We start from the raw sequence: 10,632 nt of genomic DNA, 5'->3' as shown, positions 1-10,632 counted from the left end.
TTGTCTGATCAAACTTCAAGTACCACTGTCTTGAAGCTTGTTTTAATCCATAAATGGATTTCTTTAGGTGGCATCCCAATCGTTATTTTCCTTCCATGACAAAACCTTTTGGTTGTGCCATGTAAACATTTTCCTCTAAGTCTCCGTTGAGAAATATTGTCTTTACATCCATCTGATGTAATTCTAAATCGTAATGTGCCACTAATGTCATTATGATTCTGAAGGAATCCTTACATGAGACTGGAGAAAAGGTCTCATTGTAATCAATCCCTTCTCTTTGTGTAAAGCCTTTTGCTACAAGTCGAGCTTTATATCTCTCTATATTCCCTTGAGAGTCAAGTTTTGTTTTGTAGACCAATTTACAGCCTACTGTTTTGGCTCCTTTAGGAATTATCTCCAAATCTCAAACTTTATTTGCATTCATTGATTTCATTTCATCTTCCATGGCTTCAAGCCACTTTGATGAATGATCACTTTTCATGGCTTCTTCAAATGAGGTGGGATCATCCTCCATTTGAAATTCCTCAGTGTTGTACACTTCATAATCAGCAGGAATAGCTGATTTTCTAACTCTTTGAGACGTTCTAGGGGCCTCCTCATTTGGCACATTTTCTGTTTGAGACTGTTGTTGCTCCCCCTCATGTGTGGCAATAGGTTCTACAGGATCCTGAAGAACAGGTTCCTCATCATCATTCATTGTTGCCACAGGCAGGATATCAACAGGTGCTGGCACCACAGTGTCTTGTACTGTCGGTGCAGCAACAGCAGGTAGTGAGAAAAATGGCTCATGAATTATCGGAGTGGGTGCATACACCCGCTTCGCTTCAAGGTCAATTTCTCGAGCTACCATGCCCCCCCCTCATCATTTCATCCTCTAGGAAGACAGCGTGTCTCGTTTCCACAAACTTTGTATGTCTATCTAGACAGTAGAAACGAAAACCTTTTGACTTTTCTGGGTAGCCAATGAAATGGCAACTCACTGTTTTGGGATCTAGCTTCCCAATGTTTGGGTTAAAAACTTTAGCCTCAGCAAGGCTCCCCCACACACGCAAGTGGTTAAGTGAGGGTACTCTTCCTGTCCACAACTCATACGGTGTTTTGGGCACCAATTTACTTGGTACTCTATTGAGAATATGAATGGTGGTTTTTAACGCCTCCATCCACAGACTCATCGGTAAAGTGGAGTAACTTATCATACTGCGCACCATATCCATCAGGGTACGATTGCACCTTTCAGCTACTCCATTCTGCTGAGGTTCACCCGGTGTGGAATACTGGGCTACTATGCCATTCTCCTATAAGAACCTTGCAAAAGGTCTAGGAACTTGGCCATATGGTGTATGCCGACTGTAGTACTCTCCCCCACGGTCAGACCTGACTATCTTAATCTTTAAATCATGCTGATTTTCAACTTCTGCTTTAAATATTTTGAATTTATCCAACGCTTCTGTTCTTTCTTTAATTGGATAAATGTAGCCAAAACGAGAGTAATCATCGTCTGTGAATGTTATGAATGAATCATAACCATCCACACTTTTTGCAGGAAAAGGACCACATATGTCTGTGTGAATAATCTATAGAATTCATGCGCTTCGTTTGGCATCTTTCTTAATTTTCTTTACATACTTTCCTTTTATGCAATCTCTACATTGTTCTAAATCTAAGAGCTCTAATGGAGGAAGAATATCATTCTTAACTAGTCTTTTTATTCTCCCCCTTGAAATATGGCCTAAACGATAGTGCCATAATTTCGACAACGCATCGTGAGCTCTCTTTTGTTTTCTGTTTGCATTGTTCGATGAGGATACATTCTCATTCACATCACATACGGAATTCACATTTTCACGAAGTGATAACAAATAAAGCTTGTCTTGTCGGAAGGCAAGACCAATATATCTATTATTAAACAATATCTGACATTTGCCATTTCCAAAATAACAATCATAACCATCATGGTCCAACTTTGATACACTAATCAAGTTTCTTTGCAAAGAAGGTACATAAAGAACATCTCTAAGAAAAAGTATGAAGCCATCAGCAAGCTCTAGCGGAAGATCGCCAACGGCCTCAACATCTGCTTGTACTCCATTCACGACTTTAATGAAACTTTCGCTTCTTTGCAAAGTTCTCATCGAACGGAATCCCTGTAATGAATTAGCAACAGGAATAGTTGCACCTGAATCAATCCACCAAGTAGATTTTGAAAACTTGACATACAAGGATTCATTTATGAACGTAATAATGTTCTCACCTTTATTTTTCATAATCATCTTTAGGAAATCGGGACAATTCTTCTTATAATGTCCTGTCTTCTTACAGTAGAGACACTGATCTTTATCCACTGGGAATTGCTTGCTCTGAGACTGTTGCATGGGACCCTTTCCAGATGACTTGGAGGAAGAGTTGTTATTATAGTTCTTTTTCTTATCTTTTAGGTAGTTGACAGTACCACCCTGCGAAACTTTTATTCTTTCCTCCTCCTGCACACACATGGCTATGAGCTTTTCTAAATCCCATTTCTCGGGCTATATGTTGTAATTAACAACAAATGTGTCAAATTCTTTTGGCAAAGAAGCAAAAATCAAATGAATAAGAAACTCATCCTTGAGTGCCAAATCCATTGGTTTGAGCTTAGATGCCAAATTGCTCATTCTCAGTATGTGCTCTCTAATGCCACTGCCGCCACCAGAGTACCTTTCTGTGACCAGCTGGTTGATCAGCTGGGTTGCATATGTCTTTGAAGAGCCAGTAAACTGTCTCTTTATTCTTTCTAGATACTCTGTGACCATGTCATAGTCTGGAATTGAGCCCACTATTACAGGCTCAATTGTATTCTTTATCACAGCCAAACATTTCTTATTGGTTGTGACCCACTTTCTATTTTCAAGGTCAAAAGACATCTTTACGGGAGCAAAGTCCTGCTCTCTGTTCTGCCATGCAGCATGAGTCTCATCTGTCTCCCTCACCGGTGCCACAGGTTCTTTGGGACACGGTGTGGTGACAACCCAGCCCACCTCAGCCAATATGAAGGCCAAGTCGATCTTTTTCTTCCATTCAATGTAGTTATCCCCTTTTAGAGTGGGGATCTCTTTGATACAACTCATCAAATTGTATCCGCCTAAAAACACAATTCAAATAGTGTGAGAACACAAATAATAACAACAACAATTGCATGCCTTAGTTCAACGTTGGTTAAAATTAAAACATACAATTGTTCTCTACACTAATTCTACATCACCGTTGGGCAGAAATAGAATTAATGCAAGACAAAAACATTATAATATTGCCATTAATCAACGTTGGTCAGAATAATAACAATATTATAATCAATTAAAACATATCCATTTTCAAAATTAAATTCTCCCGTTGGTTCGAATTTAATAATGAAAATTGCATCTTTAAATACGCAGCGGAAAAACATTCAATTTGATGAATTTTGCCCACAGGGAAAATTTTTCTTTTGAGCCAATTTCCATTTTTTTCAATTTTCTGGAAAAAGAAAAATGCAAAACCGGACTCAATCTTCTCTGTTTTGGCCCAAAACAGCAGAAAACGGCTCGGCCCTTTTCTTTTCGCGCGAACAGGCCGCACCCAGGCCGCAACCTGGGCCTGGGCCGGCAAAGTCTGCCCGTCCGCGTGCCCGCCTGGGCTGCGACTTGGCCCATTCTCTCTCGGCCGTTCATCCAACATCGGATGGTCGCGCGTGCGTTTCGCTCGGAATAAAACCCGACGCCGCGCGCCTCTGAGCGAAAACGCTAAATCATTTCTACATTCGCTCTCTCTCTCCGCCTCACTGCTCTCTCTTCTTTCCTCAGTCAGTCATCGAGCAAGCGAGCAATCCACGGCGAGAGCAAGCAGCGAGCCCAGGCGCCGTCGCCGGCCCCCTCACCGGCGTGCGCGCTCCCCAGCGGGTGAGCGCGGCGCCGTTGTGGCCTGACCGCGGCGCCGTTGTGGCCTGTTCCGGCAAGGAGTGCCCCGAGCCAGCCTTTCTCTTGCCCGCGCGCCGGTGTGACTGCAGTGCCGCGCAACGGCGAGGTAGGCCATCCCCTTCCCTTTCTTCCCCTTTCTTTTGATTCGTTTGTTTGGATTTCATCCGATTTCCCGATTAGGGTTAGGGTTAGGGTTTGGGATGGCCACGGTTTTTCTTTTTCCCCGATTTGATTTCTTCACGGGTTTGATGTTCGGTTTCTGGATGAAACCATGTAATCATCTCTATCCCAAAACCCGATCTAGGGTTTGGTTGTATCTGTTCTTCACTTTTCCCGAACCTGAGCTAGGGTTAGGGTTAGAGTTTCATTCATCTGAATCAAAAACTTTTCTCAGATCCGAAAGGATCGAAGTTAGGGTTCAACTGAACCCTTTGTCGGCCGAAGCCCCTTTCTACTTTCTAAAACTGCACTGGATTTCTAATCATCTTTTCCCTTTTCTAATTGATTCACCCGTTCTAGATCAAAACCCTAGAAAACATGCTCTGGTACCATTGTTAAACCATTCGGATCATCTAGGTTGGGATCTAGCCGGGGTGCATGATAGATCAAAGACCTAGAACTAGTTCTAGTACTACCAGAGGAAAAACAGAGAGGGGTAGTTGAGATCTTAGGACCTGACACCGCGGAAGGGGTAGATCCAGAAGCCTCCATCGGGTTCGCTATCGTAGGCTGCGCATGGGCAGCGATGGTCAGGGAAGAGTCGGTGAAGTCCGGCGATGGGGTGCGGTGCAGTGAAGCTGACGGTGATGACGGTGGCGTTTTCCCGTCGCTGGCTGCGCACCCTTGCTAGATCGGACTTAGGGTTTGTTGGTGGGGCGGATTGGCTCACGGTGAACCTCGTTCCTTGAGCCGCCGGCCCCCACCACTTTATATAGCGCAGTGCGACGGGGGCCCACCAACCATGTAGGGTTGGGCGCCCCCGATCAGGGCGCGTGACCAAGGCCCAATGGGCCGTTGGGCTTATTGGCTGGGAGATCAATCCAACACCACAAGCTCACTAATTGATTTCCTTGTCAGTCATTGTCATCATTAACTAAGACACCAAGTGCCAGTACTAAACTGTAGGTAATTAAGAGGATTTAATGCCCTCAACATTTCTTTGATTTTGCTCTTTATATTTTTTAAACTTGTAATCAGCATAATGCAAATACAGATGCTCTTTATTGGTTACATCGTTGCAGAATTGTAAAGTTGTACATTCGACTTGCTGTTATGCTAATCTGAGCTGGTTCAACTTGTTGTCCGCTAATTATGGCATAAAAATTAGAATTTTGACTCTCATGATAGCAAATGGGAAATGACCAGTTCAACTTACTGTTTTCTATAAAATTAGAATTTTGCCTCATGATAACAAATGGGAAATTTCTGGAAGAGGTCAACATATTGGATCTTGACTTTTTTTTTCTGAACAATGCTTTACTGATTCTAAATGAAATGGAGAAATCTGCTAGCTGTAGCTAGGGAGGTTTGGTCTCAGCCAGCCGAGATAATTGATGGATATATGATGGATGATTTTGAATAGCTAAAATGTGAATTTGTGATAGAAAACATGCCATCCTGAATATCTTTACCTATATTACTCTTTGGGCATTGTGGAAACTGATAAACTCTATATTTTTAGTATCCCAACTGGCGCTCCTGGCGGCAAGTGTGTTGCACCATTCTCTTGATGGTCAAGCATTGGGCTGTTCTGTGCCCAGTCTGGCATTTGGATAAACTGCAGGTTTGATTGTCCCAATTGAAGCTACTGGTGGCATGTAACACCCTAAAATTTGCATAATTTTGAAATAGGAGAAAATGATTAATAATGCATTTTGTGAGCATTTGAATTTAGGAAAAATAATAAATTTTACCAAATTAAAATTAAATATAGGTTTACAATCATGTGTGTGCATTCATGCTGTTGCATATTAATTTTTGAGTGGTGTGATTTGAAATCAAATTTCAACTTGATTTGAATTTCGCATTCAAATTGGTTTGGAAAATGGTTTGAAAAATCAAAAAGAATTTCCTTCTCCCTTTCTCAAATTCGGCCCGCTAGCTTGCTTCTTCCGCCGGCCCAAGCTGCATGGTCTCCCTCTCTTCCCTTTCCCTGTTTTCAGCCCAGGTCGGCCTCTCTTCTTTCTCTGCTCGGCCCAGCATTTCCCCCTTCCCGCTGCCCGCTGCAGCCGGCCCAGCATCGCCGAAGGCTAGTCGCCTGTGCCCGCGTGTACTCCCTCTCTGTGCCGCTGACCGCGCTGGCCCACATGTCGGAGCCATCTTCTTCAGCTCGTGTTCGAGCAGGACTCAGCGCCGCCGACGCCGTTCGTGTCCGCCTCTGCTACGCGCCTCGTGGCGTGCCTCCCAAGTCAGCCCCACCTCTTAAATAGCCGCCCGAGACTGCGCTGCCTCCCTATTCCGCCTCAAAGCAAGATTTTGCCCTTGCATCGAGCTCGCAGCCGCCTAGCCCTAGCCGCTGCCATTGCCGTCCGCCTTGCCGAGTTCCGCGTTGCCCTTCGTCGCTTCCCCGCTTGTTTTTTCGGTTCCGGTGAGTTCCCCATCCTCTCCTCTCTCTCCTAGACCTCTCTGTTCGGAAAACCGTGTGTTGTAGGCTCTAAACCAACATCTCCGGTGAGCTCATCGCCGCTCCGGCCATGGCGCCGCCGCGCCCGTCATATATAGGGTATACAAGAAGATAATTGTTCTGAACTTTTCTGTCGAGTTAGACAAACAATTGTGCAGTAAAACGAGTATATCTCACTCTCTGTTTATTATCTGAATTCGATTTTGACATTTCTGGAAAGCTTATGAAATTCTCTACAACTTTCATTTAGAACACATTTTCAGATTCTGACGTTTATTCAGGAAAAAACAGACGACAAGCAGTACTGCTCCAGAATTCTGACAGCACATAAACATCAACTTACAACAGATGTATCTCACAATTCATAATAGGTATTGAGGTGATTCCAGAGCCAAAAGAAAGATGTAGAAATCTACTTATCTCTATAAAATTTTCATGACCATTGGACATCTAGAACATGAGATATGAACTTATAAAGGTGGACTGCTCAGAATGATACAGAATGGACAGCAAGATATAAAAAAAACCCAACTATTTATTCATATCATCCTTAAGCCTTAATCTTAAACTAAATGACTGTGGACATGCCCACAAGTCATCACAATCATGACAAAAATCCAAATCAAATATTGTTCATCATGACAATCATCCAACCATTCAAGTAACAATTGTTCAACCATTAAAAAGAAAAGAAAAGAAACTAAACACTCTCTCGCACATCTATGCGTGTTTATTACATATTTTGAAAAATCCTCCTATGGGTCGATGTTGGTGCTGGTGTTGAGGTCTCCAAATCCTCCTCTGTTCCTTGGGGGAGATTGAGCAGGAATACCTGACGCTTCCACATCAGGACCTCCTTGATGCTGCTTCCATGTAGCATTCTCACGGGCAAGCTACATGTATGCCTTCCCCATGACATCTAGCTCATCCAAGGCTTGATCCAAGTCGGTGTTGGTCTGGGCCAAGCTCATCAAGGTAGGCCTAAGCCTATGGTTCGCCTCCCCAAGTGGTGCGGCGATGTTGCAGGTGGACTGGCCGCTCCGACGGCGGGGAAGATAACGATCCTCCTCCCATGCAATGTCGTCGAAGTGGCGGTCGCGGTTGACCACCAACGCCTGTCGAGCAGCATCCCGGATGGCGGTTGCACGTGTGAGCCATGTAGTGATAGCACGGTGGATGTAGCGCACCCGAGTCCCTTCGCGGATGTACACCTCTGTCTCCCAGAAGCCGGTGTAGTCGGGGTGGGTCCAATTCTCCGTCCTATACTGCACAGTGCACCTGGTGTGGTAGCGACGTACAACTGAGAGAAGCTTGGGGTGGTAGTAGGCATCTCCCTGCAAATTATAGTGGATCTCCGCAGTCTACCCCTGAGCCAGCAGTGCATCATGGTGATCATCACCATCATTTCCACCGTCTCCTCCATCTCTATCACCATCACTACCATCATCTCCACCACCATCTCCACCATCACCACCATCTCCATTACCACCATCATTACCCTCATCATTAGAATCAGAGTTGTCAGAACCATCACCATCATTAGGGTCACCAGTTCCATCCTGACCCCGTTGTTCAGCTCCCTCCATGGGCTCCTCCTCAGATTCTTCTATCTCTATAGGCTCCTCATACATGGGCCCCTCTTCAGTCTCTTCATCCATGAGTTCATCCTCCATCTAGTCCTCCAGAGGTTCCTCCATGGGCATCTCCACAGGCGGTTCCTCCTCCATGCTCCTCAGAGCCTCCACCAGGTGTGTAGGAACGCGCTTGCCAAGCATGAACCTCGTCCTCCTTGTTGGCATCACAATGGTACGCTTGTGGGGTGTCAGCTTGGTGCAGGCCATCTATAAGATTGAAAAGGTTGAGTATTAGAATAAGATAATTTTTGTAACAGATAAAAGATAGAATATAAGCAAAAAAATTTATAGTAAATTAAAGGTAGCAAAATAAAGATAATGTGATCCTAAAAACATCCATTTCTAACTAGGTTGATCATCCTACAGTCAGTTATAGCTCTGATACCAATTTATCGCACCCAATTTTGCATAGCAAAATCAAGTACTTATATATATGCGCCCAGGATGTCCAAACACACATATACTATCAAATTGTAATAATATCAAAGTAAAGTACTTTATTACATCGCATATCTCATCATAATGTTATCACATAGTTTTGCTCATTGGCAACATTATTACACAAAGTGGAAAACTAGCCCAAACTGCCACAGGGACTCCAACTAGTGAACATCAATCTAGTAGTCCTGGACATCCTCTGGAAACTCTTCATACACGTTATCTAGTACCCATTTGGGATTTTCATTGAATGTAAAACAAGTGTAAGCTCACCATGCTTAGCAAGTATATCAAAGGGATCTATGAGACTCAAAGGCTAGACACGGTTTGACTGCGGTTAGCAATTTTAGTTGTTCAAGTTTTAACATCCTGAATAACTATTTTAGTGAATAATTCCAATCCCAATTGGTAGTAATGAATAATCAAGATTATATCAATTCCCAACCATCCATAGTAACCACTAATCATGAAGGATCTAGATCGCTCCTATCCGTGAGCACGACTGTTATAACAGGTTAAATATTTCTGCAGAAACTGTACAACTTTACCCACCGAGCCATGATTCTCAATGCCAGGGTTTGCAAAGCCCACAACACCTCTACCTAGGAAGTGTGGCAAGGTTTCACTACGTAACCCTTCGCTAGTCGCACTAACAGGTCGTAGTTGCTAAGGTTTCATTCGTCTAGCCGTATGTGGCCCTCCTCTAGGAGTGGCATGCGTGGTCAAGGCACAGTATACACCCTAGCAGGAAAAGAAACATACCAACTAGTGGCCCCCCTCTTGCCATTACGGAAAGCTACAGACGAGCTAGTACAATCTAGGTAATAGGTTAAAGTCAAAGCCATATGACACTCGGGGTTGTACGAAACCTCCTGGGTGGCCGCTTTAGGATTAAGTCCTTATGGAGAGGCACTATAGCACTCAACCCCGTACTCTAGCCCCCTAATTGTTGCTAAAAAGCTCCATTTTATCACATTGCATAATACCTTTAGTCATGTTTAACAATTATTTTATGTTGAGCACTGCAACATCTATCTAAAATGCATCCCAAACCATAGATATCAAGGATATGTAGTATAAGTAATAATCTAGGTAAAGTCCTTAAAGGTAATTCAAATTTAGACACATGCATGTAAATGAATTGTAGAGTTCATAGGTACAAGGGGCCTTTGCTACACTTGCCTTCCTCAAAGTTTTCCTCTTGGTATTGCTGGTCTCCCTACTGATCCTCGGTCACCTCGAACTGATCACCTTCTAAACATGTTCCAATTCACCAATCAAGCATCCAATCCAATCATTACATGCATACACAAATAGACTTCTATTAGAACAGTACAGCAAACAGTAAAAACATAGATTGAAAAGCTTACAAAACTAATCTACGTACTTCTACGAACACATGAGCGAAAGAATCACTCAAATCGGACTTAAAACGCAAAAGTTATGCATAAAACAAGTTTCAATGGCATTTCTATAAATAAACTGAACTCAAATTTGAATTTAAACTAATAAAATCTGAATTTAAATGTATTATGGATGGCGCACACTATTTCCTAAAACTATAGGGACTAAAACAAAAAAAAATAGGACTGAAAAGTAATCCTTTTGAACTGTACTGGACCGCAGGTTGATTCACTGAAAACTGAGGGGCTAAATTGCAAAAGAACCTGGCTGACTGCGGTTTGACCCACGTGGCTGCTGACTGGATGGCCACGTGGCCCACTCTGGTTGGCGCGGTGCACCATGTGTGCGTGGGCGTGCGCTGACGCGGCGTTGTGGACCATGTCTACGGGTCCACGGTGGACCGGTTAAGACCCCGAAGGGGTATGCTCCAATCAGAGCCGTTCACGTGAATCCGACAGCGAGGAATGAATGGGAGAACCCCTCGCCGCCTGCACAGTGCCCCGGCGAGCCCGCCATGGCCGGCGGTGAGCCGAGCGCCACGGCGAACGCCGGTACGGCATTTCGGACCACCTACCACGAAACTAACTACACGGGAACAAAGCAC

This window comes from Miscanthus floridulus, chromosome 15 (assembly GCF_019320115.1).
Source record: "Miscanthus floridulus cultivar M001 chromosome 15, ASM1932011v1, whole genome shotgun sequence".
In the NCBI taxonomy this organism is placed as follows: Eukaryota; Viridiplantae; Streptophyta; class Magnoliopsida; order Poales; family Poaceae; genus Miscanthus; species Miscanthus floridulus.
This window is presented reverse-complemented; position numbering follows the sequence as displayed.